The following is a 23,429-nucleotide window of genomic DNA, read 5'->3' on the forward strand; positions in this document are numbered from 1 at the left end:
AGATGCTTTTTTGAGTCTTCAAAGCATTCCTTTATTCTTTTTTAGCCATGCTTGTATGACTATTACCCAAAATTATCTACAGAGGAAATATTTTAAATATTTAATTTTCATGTCACCTGTATCACCCACATTGGTCTCAACAAATATTTCTTAGTGGGCATTGCTATCTCTTTGTTTAAACTCTTCTAACCTGGTTAGACTTTGACTTGATCAGCAACCACAAATTACTATTCTTTCACCTCATGCAGAAAGTGGCTGCCTACACATTTATCGTACAAAGCACCATCGCCTGTCAATATAGGGAGCAAACTCTTCTTCAAATCTTTCTTTTTGCTGCTTGCTCCATATGTCGCCCATCTGTTTGAGTTGCAACTCTGATTATTCTGCAGACACCAATTTTGGAATGTCAAGCAAAATAAGTTACATGACATTTACTTAATCCTCAGAGACTTATAATTTGTAAATTTATTGCGTACTTTGATGAAAGAACGGATAATTTAGAATTGCTTTGACAATGGTATGATTGTCCATTAAAAATCTCTAGCCTTGCCTGTTATTCAGTTCCAGATTTTACTAATCTATATATGGTTGTTCTGAGGTGTGTGTGTGTGTGTGTGTTACTGAGACTGTTGTATTTACCTACTGTACAAGTCAATTTTTGTTTCCATGTATGATACCACATGCCCGAATTTTGGCCTTTGGTAGCTTTTGTAATCTGGAACACCAGCAACGTTCCTCGCTCAGATTATCACACTCCTGCCTTATTTTCAGCAAATTTACATTTTAGAAAATGTCTGCACGATTAACCATTTAATATGAAAGTGGTCTTTGAAGAAACGCTGACACCAACCGTTTTGCTAAAAAAAGTATTCATCTCAAGTTCCATGAAGTCATTATATTTATACAGTATATAATAAAATTTTAAACTGAACAACCTTATTCTTCTTTTTCACAAAGAGTGGTTTTCTAGGAATGTTATAACATAACTCTCAATTAAGTGGATTTGTCTAAATAGTAACATTTTTATTGAATTAAACAAAATTTTGGGCTATGAAGAACCAGTAAATACGTTTTAATTAAGTTTTTTTTGGAGATTTCACTATTGAAAGTGACATTCTAATGAGTACGTTGAACAATTACATTTTCTGTGCTTTTGAATTTAAAACCCGGTCTCTTTACCGATGCATGGGTTCGGGTTCTTTAATTCTAATTCTTTATAAAATGGGTTTTCTTCACACTTTTAATTCCAAGTCTAGAGCCTTGATTGAGAGAAAGGAGCCACCATCAGTAGCTGCACAGGAATACCAGGGTAAGTCCCAGAGTGTAAAAATTTTCTCAACACTGTGGGGAAAATTGGAGTTAAAATGAGTTATTGTAGTTCCCTCCTCCTCAAGCCACCACCTTATCGTGGTGGAGGGGTTTGCATGTCCCAATGATCCTAGGAGCTCTGTTGTCTGAGGCTTTATGCCCCTGGTAGGGTCACCCAAGGCAAACTGGTTCTAGGTGAGGGACAAGACAAAGTGCGGTTCAGAAAACCTACCATGAAGAATAAAAACTTTGGACGGCCAGGCCTGGAGGTGGGGCTCCATGGCGAGTGCCTAGTGGCCAGGCCTGCACCCATGGGGCACAGCCCGAAGAGGCAACATGGGTCCCCCTTCCCATGGGTTCACCACCTGTAGGAGGGGCCAAGGAGGTTGGGTGCAGTGTGAGCTGGGTGGTGGCCGAAGGCAGGGACCTTGGCGGTCCAATCCTAGGCTACAGAAGCTGGCTCTTGGGACGTGGAATGTCACTTTTCTGAAGGGGAAGGAGCCTGAGCTAGTGTGCGAGGTCAAGAGGTTCCGCCTAGATATAGTTGGGCTCACCTTGATGCACAGCGTGGACTCTGGAACCAAATCTCCTTGAGAGGGGCTGGACTCTCTACCACTCTGGAGTTGCCCCCGGTGAGAGGCGCCTAGCAGGTGTGGGCATCTTATTGCCCCGCTGACTTGGAGCCTGTTCATTGGGGTTCACCCCAGTAGACGAGAGGGTAGCCTCCCTCTGCCTTCGGGTGGGGGGACGGGTCCTAACTGTTGTTTGCGCGTATGCGCCGAACAGCAGTCTGGAGTACCCACCCTTTTTGGAGTCCCTGGAGTGGGTGCTAGAGGGCACACCTTCTGGGGACTCCCTTGTTCTGCTGGGAGACTTCAGTGCTCACGTGGGCAATAACAGTGAGGCCTGGAAGGGCGTGACTGGGAGGATTGGCCCCCCCGATCTGAACCCGAACAGTGTTTTGTTATTGGACTTCTGTGCTCGTCACGGATTGTCCATAATGAACACCATGTTCAAGCATAGGGGTGTTCATATGTGCACCTGGCACCAGGACACCCTAGGCCTCAGTTCGATGATCGAATTCGTGGTTGTGTTGTCGGACTTGCGGCCACATGTCTTGGACACTCTGGTGAAGAGAGGGGCAGAGCTGTCAAATGATCACCACCTGGTGGCGAGTTGGCTTTGATGGTGGGGGAGGATGCCGGTCAGTCCTGGTAGGCCCAAACGTATGGTGAGGGTCTGCTGGGAACGTGTCCCCTGTCAGAAGTAGCTTCAACTCCCACCTCCGGCAGAACTTTGACAACGTCCCGAGGGAAGTGGGGGACAATGAGTCCGAATGGGCCATGTTCCGTGCCTCTATTGTTGTGGCGGCTGACCGGAGCTGTTGTCCGTAAGGTGGTTGGTGCCTGTCGAATAGGTACCAGTAGGCCAAGCTAAATGCGGCTTTGGTGGTTGCTGAGGCAAAAACTCGGGTGTGGGAGGAGTTTGGGGAGGCCATGGAGAACGACTTCTGGATGACTTTGAGGAGACTCTGGTCCACCATCCGGCATCTCAGTAGGGGGAAGCAGTGCAGTGTCAACACTGTATATGGTGGGGATGGTGCGCTGCTGACCTTGACTTGGGACGTTGTGGGTCAGTGGTTGGAGTACTTCGAAGACCTCCTCAATCCCACTAACATGCCTTCCACTCCTCAGCCTCGCTGGAAAAGTCTATTTGGGGGTCCTGGAGGAGAGGGTCTATCAGATAGTCGAACCTCAGATTCAGGAGGAACAGTATGGTTTTCTTCCTAGTCGCGGAACATGTGAAGCGGCTGGGATGGGAATCAGCACCTCCAAATCTGAGACCATGGTCCTCAGCCGGAAAAGGGTGGAGTGCCCTCCCAGGGTTGGGAGCGAAATCCTGCCCCAAGTGGAGGAGGTCAAGTGTTTCAGGGTCTTGTTCACGAGTGAGGAAAGAATGTAGCGGGAGATTGACAGGCGGATTGGTGCGGCGTCCGCAGTGATGCGGGCTCCGCATCAATCTGTTGTGGTGAAAAAATTTACCAGTCGATCTACGTTCCTGCCCTCACCTATGGTCATGAGCTGTGGGTAGTGACCGAAAGAACAAGATCACGCATACAAACAGCTGAAATGAGTTTACCCTGCAGGGTGTCTGGACTTTTCCTTAACACTAGAATTACCCGAGTCTATGAAAAAACTCGTAGATCCGGCCCACCTTAAAACCATTCTCACCTCTCTTTTGTCTTATAAATGTGCCGATTAAGACAAGCAGCAAGCAGCCGGCTATTCCATCACTCACCGTCGCAGAACGTTCACTAAGTTTTCCCAGCTCATGCCTTGTTTGATTATCTGGGAGTGACGGAACTGCTAGAGTTTTACAGTGGAAATAATAGATCGTTATTTGGAACGCACGCAATGTGTAAACACATTGCTAAAACAGAAACTTTTTCATATTGTAGTAATAAATGTTACAAAATGTAGGCATAAGCTATAGAATGTGTGAAGCCTATGTAACGCTAAGATGTGCAGAATCAGAGCACAGCAGCCTTGCTGTGCCTTAGAGACCCGAGTTCGATTCCCCGCTGGGACATAAAATTTATAAATTGGTATGCACTGTAACTCGTTAAGTTTAAAATGTCGATTGCGGTTATTTCTGTTGATTAATTCATGCTTTTTTACTTAGTCAGAACAGGAAATTATTCAGCTTATTCAGCTTCTGATCTGACTAACAGCGCCACAGTATAAATTGACAACCGATCTGATGCTGTTCGTTTTCAAATAATATTGCATTACTTCGACAATGTTTTCTGATTGGTACTATTCACTTCATAAAATGATTTCATCAAAACGTCACGTATATTTGTCTCTTTCTTTTTTTTAAATGTGCATTGATCACCGCCAGCATGTTGTAGCACACAGCAGCTGGCCACCTGCATGTTCTTGTGCGCACTGAATAAGACAGCGCTATATGCAATCATCAGATTCAAATGTTAACAGTTCACACACACGCAAGGATCGTCTTTCTTACATTTACAATGTGTGTACCTGTTACAATGTACTCACTTTTCTCTATGCTGTGGTTTCTATTACACACCTGAAAGAAAGACAATATATATTGTAGCAGATATAGCGCTTGTCCACCTCTCGAACCCTCAGGTACCACTCTTCAGACCAGGTGAAAGTATAATAATAATTCTTTTTATTATACAATAGTGCACCAAGCACTCTCCTCCCCACACTCATAAACACAATAAAGACTTAACTAAACACAATCCTCCACTCCCAGACACTTCGCCCTCCTACCTCCCAGCTCAGCTCAGTGTCTGGGCTTACCCAGAATTCTTTTTATAGCCCCCGACCCGGAAGTGGTTCCAAACCAAACCCACAAGTCCATTTCCTTCCGGGTCAGGGCAAACAGTCCTCCTCTTCATCCCGGGAGCACGTCACTTCGAGTCACGTGACTGACATGCACTCCCGGGTTATAGGGCATACAAGAGTCCACTAGCCCCCTTACAGCGACTCCTGGCGGCCCCCAAGGTATCCAGCAGGGCTGTGTATAGAAACTACAAAGTCCATGAGGCCCTGCTGGAACTCGGGGCACCAATATGCTGTCCGGAGGGCTCCTCCTAGCGGCCTGGGGGTGGCGACCGGAGTGCATAGCCGGTCGTCTGTCACAGTCCCTCCCCCTTAGCGACGACCAGTGGGGCGGAGCGTTGATTCCCGCGAGGGACGTCCTCCTCCAGGAGGATGCGAGATCCGGACCGTGGTTCTGCTGTCTAGATCCCCCAGCGAACCTTGGGGGAACGGTGTATCTGCAATTCCACCGCTCCCCTGTCCTCCGGGGACAACTACGCCACATGTGGCCCGGTTGCCGGCAGTTGTAGCACCGCCGACGTCCTCCTGTTGGCTTCTCTTCCCGAGACCGGAAACACCTCGGGAATTCCATCAGCTCCACCCTGTCCTCCGCCAAGGAGGGTTTGACGGCCGCTTTGCTGCTCTCCGCCCTTTTCTTTACTTTGTTAGGAGACCCTCTTTTTAATTCGGGGATCTCCTGCTTTTTCTGGGGCTTGTGCACAGCGTGAGGCTCTCTATGGAAAAGAGAGAGCCTCTTTGCTGTTTGCACGCCCGTTGTCCTGTGTAAACTCGGAGGCGGCGTCATTAGTACCGTATCGCTCCGGGCAACAGCACTATTCAGCTGCCCCGGGACGATCGGTACTTCCCCCGCCCCTTCAGTAACCAACGGCAACCCCTTTTCCACGCGGGTCGGGCTCTTAACGTCCGCATTAGTCCAGAGCAGCGTCTGATACCGCTGCTCCGGTTCTAACGGACAATTTCCCGACCACTCCGTCATCGTGCCACATTCCAATGTCGGGTACACAGTGCTTTGGCAACCGCAACTTATTAAACGCGGTGCCGGTTCACACTGCGTCCCCTTATTATATACGGCGCAGATTTCACTCACCTGCACCGCCGAATCAATCGAGGCCGGGGCTTCACGGCCTAACCGCCGAAGGTATTCCTGTAGTCCCTTCAACGGCGCTTCGGCTGTAGCTCCCAGCTCCTCCACTCACTTCCTTAACTCATTTAGTCCCTGGAAGACAATATTTAGGGGCTTGAGATATTCATCGAGCTCCCCTAAGTTTATAAAGTTATTTGTCTCGGCCGGCAGTAAGGCTACTTCCTTATTTTGGTCACCTGCCGACCGGGAACCAATGAGCACGTCCACTCCTGGCACGTGCTGTGCTGATGAGCGCAAGGGCCCCTGGACATGGAGTCCTTAGAGGAATGGGTAGCCTCCCGCGGCTGGCTGCGGTCTGCCTTTTTAACTTTGCCGGCAGACACTACAGTCACTTCCCGCCCCTCTTTACCTTCGTGTGAAATTGGCGCTGCTTCGCTCGCCGCCCCCTTCCCCTTCAGGGAGCGCAGACGCGTTGGGGAAGTATTGACCTCACCGACTGCTCCAAACTGACCTTCTTCCTGGTTGCCGTTGCGCGAGGTCACGTGGACATCGTCAGCCAATGGACTTCCTTTCCGCGGACGCCTAGACTGGCTTGTTTTCTTTCCTTCGCGGCCATCTTGTCTAGGTGTGAGGCAGGCGTGCTCTTTGTCCGCTTCGTGCAGACAGGCCCCTGCAAAACAGGAAACAAATACTCCCGGCGTTTCGGGCATTGCTCCAGCACATACCTTGGAACGTTGGTGATCACGCTCCAACTCCCTGTAGTAATCTTCGGGAGTTGCCATCCGGCAACGTTCCGACTGCCGCCCTGCTCGGGTTTGCGTGGCGTTAAGCTGCTCCCGATCTTCCTCACTGCCCGTCAGGTAAGTCCACAGCGTCTCCACTGGATCTGGGACTGAAGTCTTCTGGACAACTCCAGCTTTCTTCCCAGTTTTCTTCCCCATATTTAGCCTGCTGTAGAGGATGGCTCACAGCTGCAGCGCTCTTGGTCGCAGGTGGAGTTTTCACCTCCGCGGTTACTTGAGGGACCTTCTTAGGGTTCTCTGCCACAACAAATTTACTTTTAAATGCAGATCCTCTGCCTCCAGATGGCCAGAGTCTCCTGCCGACTACGCCAGTGTAGCAGATATAGCGCTTGTCCACCTCTCGAACCCTCAGGTACCACTCTTCAGACCAGGTGAAAGTATAATAATAATTCTTTTTATTATACAATAGTGCACCAAGCACTCTCCTCCCCACACTCATAAACACAATAAAGACTTAACTAAACACAATCCTCCACTCCCAGACACTTCGCCCTCCTACCTCCCAGCTCAGCTCAGTGTCTGGGCTTACCCAGAGTCCTTTTATAGCCCCCAACCCGGAAGTGGTTCCAAACCAAACCCACAAGTCCATTTCCTTCCGGGTCAGGGCAAACAGTCCTCCTCTTCATCCCAGGAGCACGTCACTTCGAGTCACGTGACTGACATGCACTCCCGGGTTATAGGGCATACAAGAGTCCACTAGCCCCCTTACAGCGACTCCTGGTGGCCCCCAAGGTATCCAGCAGGGCTGTGTATAGAAACTACGAAGTCCATGAGGCCCTGCTGGAACTCGGGGCACCAATATGCTGTCCGGAGGGCTCCTCCTAGCGGCCTGGGGGTGGCGACCGGAGTCCATAGCCGGTCGTCTGTCACAATATGTAAACATCATCACACTAATGCAATATTATTTGAAAACGAACAGCGTCAGATTGGGTGTGAATTTATGCAGGAACTGGAAATTCTCTGATGTGGAATCAGTTCTGTATGGTTGTGGGCGTGGGTGTGAGTGGTGGACATAACTGGGAATTACTGTGAATGTGCGTGGTGTTTTGAGATAATGAATAGAGCTGCAAATTAACAGGTTGTAGAGGGGCTACATAGTAGTAATAGTGTTGTCAGTGTTAGTCTGAGTGCGTCTTGTTTCCATCGTCCCGTTTGCTGTTTATGTGTGTGTCAGTGAATGTCGTCCCCGTAAAGGGGGATGGATGATGGAAAGAAACCACAGCCCCAAATTGGAAAACACCTGTTAACTATCAATTACATCTGGCACAGGACTATGTAAGCAATCAGGAGGAAACGAGGAGGAGAGAGGAGAAAGAAGGAGACCATTTTTTCACGACCACGAACCATCTGTACCTGCTGTATTCCACATCGCGTATTTGCATCCAGTTTGTTTTCATTTTGCCGGACTGACTTCCATCCCTCATCACCAGAGACCCCGGGGTCAGATCATCATCCACCACGTGCCGAGGAATCATGGTGAGGTTGCTCCATTTACCAGGAAATACAAACACTCCACATATCTGTTAACCAGTCATCTGCATTCAGGACAATTGTATACTTAGACTCAAGTTCATGACCATTCATTTCCGTATCTCATTCATTGTTGTTATTTGTTGTTTGTTATATGTTACAGGGGCAAGGAAGGGTTTGTTGTATTTACTGTATATATAGTGGTGTCACGTTGTTGCTGTGGTGGAGGGATATTTATATATATTTTTTCTATTCATTTTGCATTTTTTCTTGTTGTTATTTCATTTAATACAATTAATCATCTATTTTTACATATCTGCTTTTCTTTTGTGCTTATATTTACACCGTCGATTGTGGGGAAAAGTTTATTTGTTAGAGGTACGGCTTGATATTTAGATTCAACCTCAATTATTTATCCAGGCCACAGGTCTTGGAGGTGTAGCTGCCGGCTGGGTAAGGGGTCGGCCTTTACAAGGTGCTTGTTCAGTGTAATAAGAACTATAGCACAGAGAGGTGTGTACACTGCAACAAGTACACATGTCGTAAATGTAGGAAGGGCACTTCTTGGGTGAGCTATAGCGCATCTTTATGTGAAAAGAGCAGTGTCAGATGGGGAGTGTCTGATGATTGCATATAGTGCTGAAGTTACTGCTCTTTACTATGTTTTCCTCTGCATGTCCTGGAGTACAAAAGAAACAGCATACAGCAACATGTGGGGACTGGCAAGACTGGGAAAAAAAAACATGCGGTCGTATGTATCGTGATACACTGCAGAGCTATAGCGTGTCTTTATGTGAAAACAGCAGTGTCAGATGGGGTAGGGAAGGATCCTGAACACGACTGAGAGAATGAAAAGTGAATAAAAAAAAACAAAAACAAAGCTAACCTTTACAAATATCATAAATTACACCGGCTGTTACAGACTGAAATCAATCTTTTTATTCTAAAATAGTAAAAATAAGAGCAGTTCACTTCTCAAAAGGAAGTCGAGCAGGATAGAACTCGTGACCTCTTGATTCCCAGTCAGCAACTGATACTGCTGCTCCACAGCGGCAGTCACAGTAAATGAGTGTCAATGTCGCACACTAAGGTGGCGTTTTTTTTCAGCAGTTATATTTTTGAATAAAAGCGCACTTGTTCTGTTATATTTGTACCTTTCGTGAAAGTGTTTCTTTGATATTTGGACTTCAGGCTTCATACATTATATAGTTTATGCCTACATTTTGTCATTTACTACTAGAATATGAAAAACGTTTCCGTTTTAAAAATGCGTTTACACAGATTACTGTAGAAACGAAACACACATGAAATGTGTGTGTTCCAAATAACGCTCTATTATTTCCACTCTAAAACCCCACTTCACTCCCAGATAATCAATCAAGGCATGAGCTGGGAGAAGTTCGTGTACGTTCTAAGTCGGTGGGGGGATGGAATAGCCGGCTGCTTGCAGCTTGTCTTTATCTACACATTTAGAAGACAAAAGATGATGGCGGAGAGGTGCGAACGGATTTAAGAAGCGATTTAAGGTGGGACGGATCTACAAGTTTTTTTGTAGGCTCTGGTAATTCTAGTGTTGAAGATAGGGTGAGAAGCTCAGTCATCCAGGAGGAGCTCAGAGTAGAGTCACTGCTCCTCCGCATTGAGAGGAGTCAGATGAGGTGGCTCGGGCATCTGATCAGGATGCCTCCTGGACGCCTCCCTGGTGAGGTGTTCTGGATCCCGGGGAAGACCCAGTACATGCTGGAGGGACTATGTCTCTCGGCTGGCCTGGGAACGCCTCAGGATTCCACCGCAAGAACTAGTAGATGTGGCCAGGGAGAGGGAAGTCTGGGCATCTTTGCTCAAGCTGCTGCCCCTGCGACCCAATCTCAGATAAGCAGAAGAGGATGGATGGATGGATGGATGGATGGATAGATGGATATTGTAGTTCAATTTTCACCTCACTGAGTTTTCCTAGGCTCAGCTTAGTCAAATTGATGCACCCCAACATTCTGTCCTGCTTGCTCTGGTGCAGGTCATAATGTGGCATGCTTTGGGGTGTCTCACTCTAAGCTAGTGATATAGACACATGGTGCAGGTTACCTGCATTTAAAACCTCAGCACTAGTAACTGGTCAAGGTTACATAAGTAACACCATCACCATTTTAAAATGTAGTGGTGGCAGCATCATTTGTCAGAATGTTTTTTAGCAGCAGGGACTGGCAGTCTGTTTTGAATTATATGCAAGAAAAATGATGTCCAATGTGATTAAGGTCAAGACTGTAATTGGGCTACTCAGTCTCATCTTTGTTGACACCTAAAGATTGCTGTCCCTTTACATACCCCAGCTAACCTGGCTGAGCTGCCACAGGTTTACTAGGAGGAATGCCAAAATCATGTTCTGTCATGTTTTGCAAAATAATAAATATTTATTTATCTATAATGACTACTTTCTGTAATAGTTGAGAGAGTTGGTTCAACCAAGTAGCTAATGGGGAATGAATACTTATAAAGGGTCATTTCAGTTTTTGGAATGTAATTTTTAATTGGTTATAATTTTGTTTATGTTTTGAGTTGTACTGTTAAACAAATTCCCAGCCAAACTGAACAAAACCTCAAGTTGTGAGAAAAAGCCAAAACATTTTCAAGGCATTGTATACAGATATACAGTATATTTGTGTGCATATACTTTATAAATATAGGTATGCATATGTCTGTAAATAGTTCATTAAAAGGGTGGGGTTTCAACTGGGAGACCCCGTTTAATGAAGCAAGTATGGCAGATAAGTGAGATGGAAGCCTGGAAAGTATACTGGGCTGAAAGAAGTGTTACTATTATAAAAACTGAGTGCAGGGAGAGCTATCTGATGAAATGTATGGGATGGAAGTGATACCCGTCCTCCTCCTGCTGGTTATTCTCCATTCTAGAGAGGGAAACAGAAACTGCACACTTCTTGTTGAGGCCTTCTGTGCATCTGTTAGGGACTTTGCCAACTTCTGTGTGTGACACTATATACATATGCACAGCAAACCCATTCCTGAAAACCCTTTTGTTAAGGTGAATTGATGAAAAATTTTGCAAAAAAATTTTTTGCAGACAAACACTTGAAACTTAGAACATTAATATTGAGTTTCCACTGAGATGGATGTCATCCTGTCCATAGTCCAATAAAAAAATTATACTGTTACCATGCTTTTGAACTTTCTTGTCCCACTAAAGAATGATTTTTCTGCAAATGTTTTGACTTTCTTACTTCAGTTTTCTTTGGAACTGTCTAGATGTGGTACTCTACTTTTTATTCCTGGCCGACCTTGACCAAATTTGATCTAATATAACCACTAAACAAGCACTCCATGTCAGATGCCTAAAGTGGAAGTTACTAGGCTGGCTAGGTGTTTGTTCAAGTGTGTTTTTTTTGGGGTTGTTTGATTTTACATAAATCTATTGGAAGGATACATGCTTGGACACAACAATGGGCATGTTGCTCAGTGAGATTAAAACAGTGGTGTATTTATAGTCATAAAACATCTTGTACTCACACCAGGGTCAAACTAATAGGAAAACACTGTAAATACAGAATACTGCTTTAGCCCAGATTCACTCTGTAGGCTACTTAGTAATAAGTGGTTTGTAATGATGTGGCCTGGCTCCCCATATTGGTACTGACTTAGCTGTGTTTGGGCCGTGAGGTGGTAATTTTGCTTACTCCTGTTGGCTTCACGCTCCTACTCCTGTTTTGGGAACCTCTTGAACCTGACACCGTTGATAACATAAACGGACGAGCTGGCAGATGAGGACACAACATGAAGCAAGTGGTAGCAGCATAACTGCAAAAGTGCTTTTATTAAAAAAACAAGTCAAAAACTAATTGTCCAAGAGTGCAGTGCAACAAAATGTTCAATAATTAAATAATTCAATAAAATGAAGTGAAGGTGGAGGTTAAAACAATCAAATTATCCTTTAAAACAATGTTAAAACACAGCAGGAAACTGTCCTTACAAACATGAGCCTGGGTTAATCCTAATGGGTAAGTGCAGTCAAGGAGGTGCCTAATCTGCAGTTCAGCCAACCTTCTGCACTGGTCCTAGCCTCGGGCCCTTGCTGCAGTCTGTGACCCAGGCAGGGCACTATGCCAAAGCTTCTGACCCCCCGCATGGCACCACCCAGAGCATGCCTCACTGAACCAAAACACAAATGGATATATCGAAGGATATGGGGATCCAATGATGATTTTGCAGTTATTGCCATAAGACCATAAGGGAAAAAAGATGAGAAAGTAGTGTGTTAAGTGTTGTAGGAGGCTGGGGGCCAGACCCAGCCAGGGTGCCTAGAAGGAATGGGAGGCAGTGTGTACATCCACCGGGCCACGAGGGGGCAACCACCCTCGTTAAGGAGGGGACCACGGGGACCAAGCCAGGAGGCTCAAACCTATAGGGGCCCGGGGCCACCGCCATGGGTCGCCCCGAGAGTTGTGGAGCCCGGGAAACCTGAATTTCCGCCACACCTGGGAAGGTGGAGAAAGGACCTTCCAGGAACGCCTGGAGTGCTTCCAGGTGCAAGGGCAGCACTTCCACCACACCAGGAAGTGCTGCCAGAAGAGCATCATCAGGCCCCTGGAGCACATCCGGGTGGAAATAAAAGGGGCCGCCTCACTCCAGTCAGAGAGCTAGAGTCAGGAGCGGGAGCAGGACAAAGCTCCCGGGAGGAGAGGAAAGGCGGCCCATGGAGACTGAGACAGAAGCCTGTGAAGAGTGTGATTGGTGCTGGGAGCACTGTGTGCTGTGTGAGACTTTTTAGCTTTAATAAAGTGTGTTTTATAAAGTGTTGGTGCCTGTCTGGTGGTGTTCGGACCTGTGTCTCACATATGCAACAATAGTGCCTTCTTCACAGAGTTGGGTCACAACTCAGTCTATGATGGATTATTGGAAGATTCAAATGCTCTGGAAACTGAAAAGAGCATAGGCTGGTCAAAGGTAGGTTCATTGTTCATGGTGGCTGGAGAGGAAAACTGCAAACAAGCTACAGTGTAACCTCGGCATCCTTCCTAGAGTCCCCAGGTTTGTGACTTGCTCATACTTTCAACAATCTATATCAATATGAATACCCATGATGAAAGAAATGTGTTATTAAAGTTACACTTATTTTAATAAAGCACAAATGAGAGGAATCAAAGAGACAGAAAAGAAAGTAGAGATTAAAGAAACCTAAAAATAAAACTATACCCCAGATATACAACTCTGCCTAGCTCTTGTTGATCATGAAAATCTGTCTTCCAGGCAATGTGACCTGGTGACGAACTTCTCACCAGATTCAACCTGGGAGTCTCTCCTTCCATTTCCCATATTTTTTTTACTCTCTCACAATCCCAACCTCTTATTGTTCTGCCATTGATACTTTGACACAACTCTTCTAACATCAATACTCTCATTTTTTCTCTGGCTTTAAGCTTCGTTCCAGCATCATGTCTTATGTCTTCATGTACCCTTTAAATGGCCAGATCTCTTAGGCAGTCTCCATCTCGCTCATTTCCTTAAAGCAGCAAAAAAAAAATTCTAACAGCTCTCTTAAATCTATTTTAAGGAGAAAACATGAACCTATGGGAGGAGAAGTCCAGCACAGATAGCTTGAGGGTCACTGTTAGACATGGACGCAAAGCAGTAGGTGCACATATTGCAAAGGCATCAACTTCTGAATAAAAGGTGTCAATCAGGTATCTGTTTTCAGTGGGTAGGTAGGCACACCTGCAATGCCCCAAGAAAGCCACTTCTACACTTTTCTGGAATAAATTGGGGACTAAAGTTCAGAATTAAGCCATTTACTTTGAATGATCATTTTCAAGTTTCATCTCCAGAAGTTTGGAAGAGTTGGTTTTGTGCTTTCTGTTGGATGAACTCTAAATGTGTACAGTTAGATTTTCTTTGTTGACCTTTATGTCAGCTTGTTGAGTGAGAAGGCACAAACCACAGTGATGACTAGTGAAGTGTATGCTGCAAAAATGTTAGTATCTAAAGGAAAGGATGTGTTCTGAGTAGTGAGAAGTGACAACAATGTAAGTAAAACAAAATGGGCTAAAATGAATGATAAAGGAGTTGTGATTAGTAAATAATAATACTACTTTTAAAAGTCTAACTGAAAAAATAAATGAATAAATCTTGGAAAACAAAGTATGATTGTGGTGTTATGGGTCCACAGCTCTCCCAGCAAAGGCCAGTTCGTTTTTAAATGAATAATCACCGTGCTCGCAGCTTAGGAGGGGGCGTGGTGGCTGTAGCGAGCCGCAGGGCGATCTGCGGTGTGGCCGTTTCTCACCTAAGTGCACAGGTGAGAGACTACCCACATCCGTGATTGTTCCTGTGGCTAATGGGCTGCAGCTGCTATGTCCTCTCTGCATATATAGAGAAGCCCAAGATGGTTAGGATAAAGGAAAAGAAAAGGAAGAAAAAAGAACGACGAAAAGAGAAAGAACGGAGGTTGCAGGAAGCAATAGAGAAAGAGAGAGAAAGCCGGTGCAGAAGAGCGAGCGAGTGAGTACAGGCAGGCTCGTGTTGCAGCTGAGCAGGGTGCTTGGGTGTTGGGCCGACACTTGAGGAGCAGAAGTAGTGGTCGCTCCCGCTGAGTTTTTATATGAAGGACGGGAGTGACCGGAAGGCGGATGACTCTCCATGGATGGCAACGGGAGTCAGGACTTGGGATGTGGATTCCCCTGCATGTGAGCCCTGGTCGTTGGGGAATCCCAAGTCACTGTTTGGAGGAGCCTGCCGGAGCCAGGGATCGGTAAGGCAAAACCGAACAGTCGAAGTAGGCAGAGCATGTCAGCTGCAACTAGGGTGACTCCTCTGTTGCAGGACCCATTTGGGTGAAACAGGAGAGTCTGACAGCAATAGTAAAAGGATGCATCGGAGTTTAAAAGGACAGCTTCCTGCATTGTGTTTGTACCTCATTATTTTTAAAGGATTGTGTTTTTCTATTTTAACCTCCACACGTTTCTTTTATGGATTATTTATTTATTGAACATTGCACTACTGCACTTTGTTTGAACATTTGATTTGTCTTTTAATAAAAGCAGTTTGCACTTTGTTACACCATCCCCTTGCTCATTGTTATTGCCTCACTGTCTAGCTCATCGGTGACATTACCGACGGTGTTGGGTTCAAGGGCTCCCTAACAGAAGATGGGAGCATAGAGCCAAACCTACATCGTCACAATGATTCCCTGTAATATGTAAGGTTCATGTTATATTTTTAAAGTTCTAACAGTTTTTAACCTAGCAATGATATTACTGAACTGATTTCTACCAATACCTTTAATAAAGACATGAAAATGTATGTATGTATGTATGTATTTATTTAGTTATTTATTTAGTTATTTACCTAGCCTTCATGGTGTAGTTTCATACACACATTTACCTACATTCTTAAGTCCTCTCAAGTGCATTCACTGCCATGGGAAACTAGCAACTACGATGATAGCACTGAGCAGTTAACAATCCTGGGCAGAACATCAGAAAGTCAGAGCACAGACACACACAAACATACACACACTGGGGTCAACTGAGAACTGGCAGTTACTCATGACTTTGGGAATATGGTATGGAAACCGGAGTAACAAGACGGTAGGATTAAAAACCAAGATACTGGATCTGTGAAGCTGCAGTGCTAACCATTAAATCATCTTGGCAGTTTCAGTAATTCCAAAATATTGTATCTTCATTACAACAGCCTGAGTCAGAGGACTTGCCCAATTCTCATTTCAAAGAGTTTAGTTTGAAAATGTAGGCACTACACAGTTTTTCTCTTTAGTATTAAACCATACTGTGAAAAAGTTTGGAGAGATATTATATTTTCATTAAGCCTAAGTTTTGCAATGAAAGTAGTCTGTTTAATGGGTTAAAAAAATATTGTCGCATCCAGGGCCTGCCACGAGGCAAATGCGTCAGGCATTGTTTTGGCTGGGGCGCCATTTTCATGTAATTTTTTTTAAACAGTATAAAACAATAATACAAAAAAATTAAGTGTGTACCTAAAGAATTACATGCACATTCAGTACCGTATTTATATACTACCTTTAAAAATGTTAAAGGTTTAACATTTCCTATTATGCTGATCACAACAATATGCCACATGTCAATATGTAGCACTGATTTTCATTTTCTTGATTTCTGCATACTAACAATGATGAAAGGGAGTGGGGACGGATGTTTACGGCAGTCCTGGCGCAATGCTAGAGCAACTTTGTGAAGGTAAAACTTACGTGCTCTCTCTCTCTTTTTTTTTTTTTCATTTCATGTTTCTGTAAGAAGATCAAATCAATGTCATAACCCATAAGTGCTAAATAAGTTATCTTTGACTGGCACTAAAATCAAAATAAGTCTCTATTACCTCTATTTAACTCGTCAATCTGACAGCACTGACTGCCCTAAAATAATGACAAAATTCTACAAAACAGAACTGTAATGATTATCCCTACCCTTTATTCCAGTTTGCAGTATCTTTGATAATTTATGCAAAGAACTTAACATAGCCATCCAAATGATGCATGGTGTCAGTTTTTAAGCGAGACAGCTGCTACAGAGATCTTTTTCTAGTGTGCTAGGACCAAAGGTGTAGGTAGAGGAGTGTTTTTCATCTGTTTTTCTGTGGTGGCACATTTTTGTAACCCAAAAGATACACCACGATTCTACCAACCACAAAAGTATTTACCCTCTTAGACTTGAAACTTTCTGAAGGGTAGGATTTGGGGAAGCAAAAAGAGCAGCTTGGAGATTGCCATTTGTAGACACAGCATTTGTTTAGATTATACTTTTAAATTGTTGGTGGTATTGAACAATTGAGGATACTACAGTATCTGCAGAATTTTAATACACGTTTTACTATATGCCTATTTAAGAGATTTGGATTATTTCAATTAAACCAGTTAGTACTGCATTCAAATTCAACAATCATTTCAGTTGTTTTTTTTACTTGACACATCTGTGTCTCATATGCTATGCCAATTTGAGAATTAATACAATGGCCTTGTTTTCTTACTGCCTTCTTTTCATCTTTCCTTTTAGGAATGCATTCAATTTCAGGTTGTACTTGCTTAAGTAGTATTTTGTTAAGTTCACGTTTAAGGTCATTGTTTAAGTTTAAACTATGACATTTTTTTTAAGTCCTCTGTGTTGATTCTTCATTAATTTTGTGAGTCTGTATGTATTTAATTCATGATTTATATATTTATTTTATAATTACATGTTTTATTGTTGGATGTGATTAATCATGACTACTTATACATGTCTGCGATTAAATAGTTATGTAGTAATTTTTTTAATTGATTCCTAGCCCTAATTTTCATTCTTATTCGATTTTAAGCCAATGATGAAATTGCTGATATAAAATCCTATATTTATTTTAGTCACAGTGATGCACTAATACTCAAATGCTTGTTTAATATGTAGTATTGTGGTGAAAGTCAGTAGGTGTCCGAGGCAGCACTGGGATTTTATTTTAAAATACAGCAGCTTAGACATATGGGTTTAGACACTGAGTGTTAATGGGGAAATGTAGTAGGCCTACTTAGGTATGCATGCATGCAAACCCTCATTAGCTGTTCTGTGGTTCAATGAGGACCTACACTCACAGGGATAAAAACAAGGCTGAATAGTTGTAAATCAAGAGAGAAACAGAAATAAAAGAAGATAAAACCTAGGAGTACATAGACAACATCTTCACATCCAATGAACAATTACACTCCATATTTAACTTTCCAGCAACACATTTCTTTCACTACCTTGAAATTAGGAATTTTGTTAAACAAAACTTGCCCAATCTTCCTCACCTTCCACCTACCTCTATTCTGGAAAAAATATTGATCAGTCTTGAGGACTTGGACAGCATCTCAGTAATATATAAAAACTAGTGCTGGCCAACAATTACAATTTTTAATCATGATTAATCACAGACAATCACAACAATCACATTGTTATGCGAAAAATTCCAAAATGAACTCAAAAGTAGTGTATTGCGTGTACAGTATTTGGTTTGCAAACACTTTAAACAAATAAAGTGCTTTTTAACAGCAGTATTCCCTTTACATAGTAGCAGTTAAAATATTTCTTGTAAATTTCAACTTAAACATTAATGTAATTAACTCAAATATAAAACCAAAGCTATTTGCCACTGCCAGGGCATTAATGTTTTATCTAGTTTGTTACAGAAGAACAAGTTACCCTCAGAGTCCAAAGCCACGACCACAACATTATAACAGGCACCTTCTGAGCAACAGCAAGTTAATATTTCTAAATCTGTTTTTTTTTATCTAAACAGATACCAGCAGAAACATTTTCTTTTATCAGGGAGCAGCATAAACTGGTTTATGTTCAGTAGCAACTCTTTGAGGTCTAATATTTTTTCCAAAAAACTTGGTTTTCTGAAAAGCGCACAAAACAATGGTTTCACACATAAATCAACATAAAATGTCTGTTGTTTCCTGTTGTGCCTGCTGTTGGCGCCTGTTTGCAAGTTTGTGGCAGCAGCGGCTATGAGGGTGGTGGCTCATCGGCCAGCAGGTGTGCACGGTGGGCTGGCTATCTTTGTGAGAAAGCTGCATGGGGGAGGCACTTGCAGTGAGACACAATATGGTTTGTACCTCCTGTTATCGTGTCTGTCCTCCCAGGCAAATGTTGCCATAGGTGCATTAGCTACATGAACGTGTTCAGCTCCACGATCAGCTGATGAAAGTACCTCACTTTTGTTTTCGATCTACATCTCCAAATCACTTGCATCAAAATCTGAGTCCTACAAATCAGAGTCCGATTTAGCGATAATACGAAAAAAAGTCATCCACGGATTATTTTGTTTTGAGCATTCACTTTGGTATCTCCCCATATGCCATTTTAGAAGATGTTTGCTCTTCTCTACTCATGCATGGGCAGGGAATCAAGGTCAAATCAACAAAGCTAACTTTCTTTCTAGCAAAAGCGTAGCGAAAAGCGCTGTAACAAGAAGATCGCTGATTTCTATCGATTGCTAGCGAGACTGAGGTTTTTAAAACAATAACAAAAACTGTGTTAATGTGCGATAAAATAATTGCTGCTGTTAATTAATTGATGCGTTAACGCGATAATTCGTTAACTTGCCCATCCTGATAAAAACATCCCTTTCAAAGATCCCAGAGTACAATGGGAAAAGGATCTCTCACTCAACATCTCAGAAAAGGAGTGGAAGGCAGCAATGCACAGAATTCACTCAAGCTCCATATGCGCAAAGCATAAAATTATTCAACTTAAAATTATATATCAAGCTCATCTCTCTCGTTTAAAATTGTCCAAAATGTTTCCAGTGCAAGATCCAACCTGTAAGTGTTGCAATCAAGTTCCAGCCTCATTGAGCAATATGTTTTGGTTGTGTGTCAAATTAATATAATCTTGGACCAAAATCTTTAAATGCCTTTCAGACGCCCTTGGTGTCACAATCCCTCCTAATCCATTAACAGCATAAACAAACTGTAATTGCCTTTACTACACTATTGGCACGTAGACTTATCTTGCTCAACTGGAAGAATCCTAACTAACCTAATTAAAGTCAGTGGGTAACTGATGTTATATGTTATCTGTACAAAACATTTTCAAAACCTGGAATAACATTTTAGAATAAGCATTTAAATTGAGGAAGTGGATTCTCTCTCCTCTTTTTATTATTCTATTTATTTTTATTAATTTATTAATTTATCTATTTACTTATTTTTACTAGTTTTAAGTTTTACTCTGTTGGCCTAGCTCTGTTTCTCATGGGTGGGGGTTGATTTGTTTCAAACCTAGTTTTGTTAAACTTGATTTGCTTTTATGTAATGCTATTTGATTTTAATAAAATGCTTAAAAAAACTAGGAAAAAGGAGAGTTAAGGATTGGGCTGGAAACAGTATGAAGGATGGGAGGTGAAGTGCTCAGAAGATCGTGCAGTAGAGTGAGGGGTCCAATGCTCTAGCTGAGCTGAGCAGCAGGAGCAATTGGGGCCCATATAATCATGCTAACACCAAAGGAGGTCCCAGCAGGTACCAACTGAGGTGTCCTGAGACAAGAGAGGGACCATGTTCAGCAGTGTCTCAGCTCTGCTGTGAAGCCATAGCTGGATGAGCAGGAGAGATGAGAAAGAAAGCACTGGGGAAACAGGCAAGGAAGGAGACAATCCTGACTGTGTTTTTATACCTGTTTTTTAATCAAAAAATGTTTTGGTTCAATCTTCCCACGCTATATATTAAGTGTGTGTGCGTGTGTGTGTGTGTGTGTGTGTACATCATGACCACAAGGGGCACCAGGGAGCCCCAAACCACAGAAACAGTAATAATCTACAAAATATATTTTTTGGTCTTTTATTGTCTTCAAGCACTTCTTTCCAAACCTCCTCCAGCAACCAGCCACAATAAACATGCAAATCAGTGATGAATCAATAAATCCTTCTCCTTCTGTCCTCTGAGTTTTGTCCACTGCTTCCCGACTCTGACTCCCTGAAGTGAGGCAGTTGACTGTTTTTATGACAGACCCAGGAATACTTCCAGTGCCATGTCACATTCTTTGGGAAGCACTTCTAGGCCACATAAAAAGTAGGGAGGTCCTTCCAACTCAGGACCCTTTTAAATTCCCAGTGATTAATAATACACTGTGTATGTATTATTTATTGAGAATTTTGCACTGCAGTTTGCACTTTGCCATCTAAAATAAATGGTACCACCACATTTTGCATCAGTCTTGCTTATTTGTGGCCTTACTGCATTAGTCCATCCGAGTCAACAACAACAACAACAACAACAACATTTATTTATATAGCACATTTTCATACAAAAAGTAGCTCAAAGTGCTTTACATAATGAAGAAAAGAAGAATAAAAGACAAATAAGAAATTAAAATAAGACAACCTTAGTTAACATAAGAAGGAGTAAGGTCCGATGGCCAGAGTGGACAGAAAAAACAAAAAAAAACTCCAGAAGGCTGGAGAAAAAAATAAAATCTGTAGGGGTTCCAGGCCACGAGGCCGCCCAGTCCCCTTTGGGCATTCTACCTAACATAAATGAAATAGTCCTCTTTGTAGTTAGGGTTCTCACGGAGTCACTTGATGCTGATGGTTATACAGACTTCTGGCTTTTAATCCATCCATCATTGTTGGAACATCATGGTGCTTTGGGTAGATGGTGGTGGCACAAGCCACCACCAATAGGACACCGGAAAAGGAAACAGAAGAGAGAGTAGGGGTTAGTACAGATTTTGAATGGTTATTATAATGAATTGGATATACAGAGTGTCAGGATTAAATTACAGTGAAGTTATGAGAAGGCCATGTTAAAGTAATGTGTTTTCAGTAGTTTTTTAAAGTGCTCCACTGTATTAGCCTGGCGAATTCCTACTGGCAGGCTATTCCAGATTTTAGGTGCATAACAGCAGAAGGCCCGCCTCACCACTTCTTTTAAGTTTTGCTCTTGGAATTCTAAGGAGACACTCAGTTGAGGATCTGAGGTTGCGATTTGGAATATAAGGTGTCAGACATTCCGATATATAAGACGGGGCGAGATTATTTAAAGCTTTAAAAACCATAAGCAGAATTTTAAAGTCAATTCTGAGTGACACAGGTAACCAGTGTAGTGACATCAAAACTGGAGAAATGTGTTCGGATTTTCTTTTCCTGGTAAGGATTCTAGCAGCTGCATTCTGCACTAACTGCAAACGATTGATGTCTTTTTTGGGTAGTCCTGAGAGGAGTGCATTACAGTAATCTAGTCGACTAAAGACAAACGCATGAACTAATTTCTCTGCATCTTTCGATGATATAAGAGGTCTAACTTTTGCTATGTTCCTTAGGTGAAAAAATGCTGTCCTAGTGATTTTATTAATATGCGATTTTAAAATTCAGATTACAATCAACGGTTACCCCTAAGCTTTTTACCTCCGATTTGACTTTTAATCCTAATGCATCCAGTTTATTTCTAATAGCCTCACTGTATCCATTATTGCCAATCACTAAGATTTCGGTTTTTTTCTTTATTTAATTTGAGAAAGTTACTATTCATCCATTCTGAGATACAGGTTAGACATTGTGTTAGCGAATCAAGAGATTTAGGGTCATCAGGTGCTATTGATACATACAGCTGTGTGTCATCAGCATAGCTGTGGTAGCTCACGTTATGTCCCGAGATAATCTGACCTAATGGAAGCATGTAGATTGAGAAGAGCAGCGGACCCAGGATAGAGCCTTGTGGAACACCATATAGAATATCATGTGTCTTTGAGTTATAATTACCACAACTAACAAAGAATTTTCTCCCTGCCAGGTAGGATTCAAACCAGTTTAAGACACTGCCAGAGAGGCCCACCCATTGACTAAGGCGATTCTTAAGAATATTATGATCAATAGTGTCAAATGCGGCACTCAAATCTAAGAGGATGAGAACAGATAAATGGCCTCTGTCTGCATTTACCCGCAAGTCATTTACTACTTTAACGAGTGCAGTTTCTGTGCTGTGATTTGTTCTAAAACCTGACTGAAATTTATCAAGAATAGCATGTTTATTGAGGTGCTCATTTAACTGCATAATGGCTGCCTTCTCTAGAATTTTACTTAAGAAAGGCAGGTTAGAGATGGGTCTATAATTTTCAAGAGAAGAGGGGTCGAGATTATTTTTCTTAAGTAGGGGTTTAACTACCGCAGTCTTAAGACAGTCTGGGAAGACCCCCGTATCTAATGACGAATTTACTATGTCAAGAACATTATCAATAAGCACACCCGATACTTCTTTGAAAAAATTTGTTGGTATTGGGTCAAGGGCACAGGTGGATGGTTTCATTTGAGAAATTATTTTATGCAAATCAGGTAAATCTATCCTAGTGAAAGACTCTAATTTATTTATTATGGAGTACTGGGGTTTCGGGGGGATCCTTAGTGTTGGGGAGATATACTATGTTATTTCTAATATCATTAATTTTTTGATTGAAAAATACAGCGATAGCCTCACAGGTTTTACTGGAAGTACTTAGGAGGCATTCCTTTGAGTTACCTGGGTTTAACAGATGATCAATTGTCGAAAATAAGACTCTGGGATTACTAGCATTGTTATTTATAAGCTTAGAGAAATAGCAGCGCCTCTCAAGACGGACTGTGTTATTGTATTCTGTTATTTTAACTTTTAATATCTCATAGTCAATAGTTAGTTTAGTCTTCCTCCATTTACGCTCAGCTCTACGGCATGTTCTCTTTAAATCAGACACTCTTTGGGTCTTCCAAGGTATAACAATGCTAGAAGATTTTTTAACTGTCTTTTCAGGTGCAACTATGTCAACAGCAGCCCTCACTTTAGTATTAAATCTTTCCACCTTACTATTTACATTCTCCTCGCTATTATAGTTGGCACTATAAACGGACTGATTGGTTAGAATGTTTGTAAGT

The sequence above is a fragment of the Erpetoichthys calabaricus genome, chromosome 4 (assembly GCF_900747795.2).
Source record: "Erpetoichthys calabaricus chromosome 4, fErpCal1.3, whole genome shotgun sequence".
Lineage (NCBI taxonomy): Eukaryota > Metazoa > Chordata > Cladistia > Polypteriformes > Polypteridae > Erpetoichthys > Erpetoichthys calabaricus.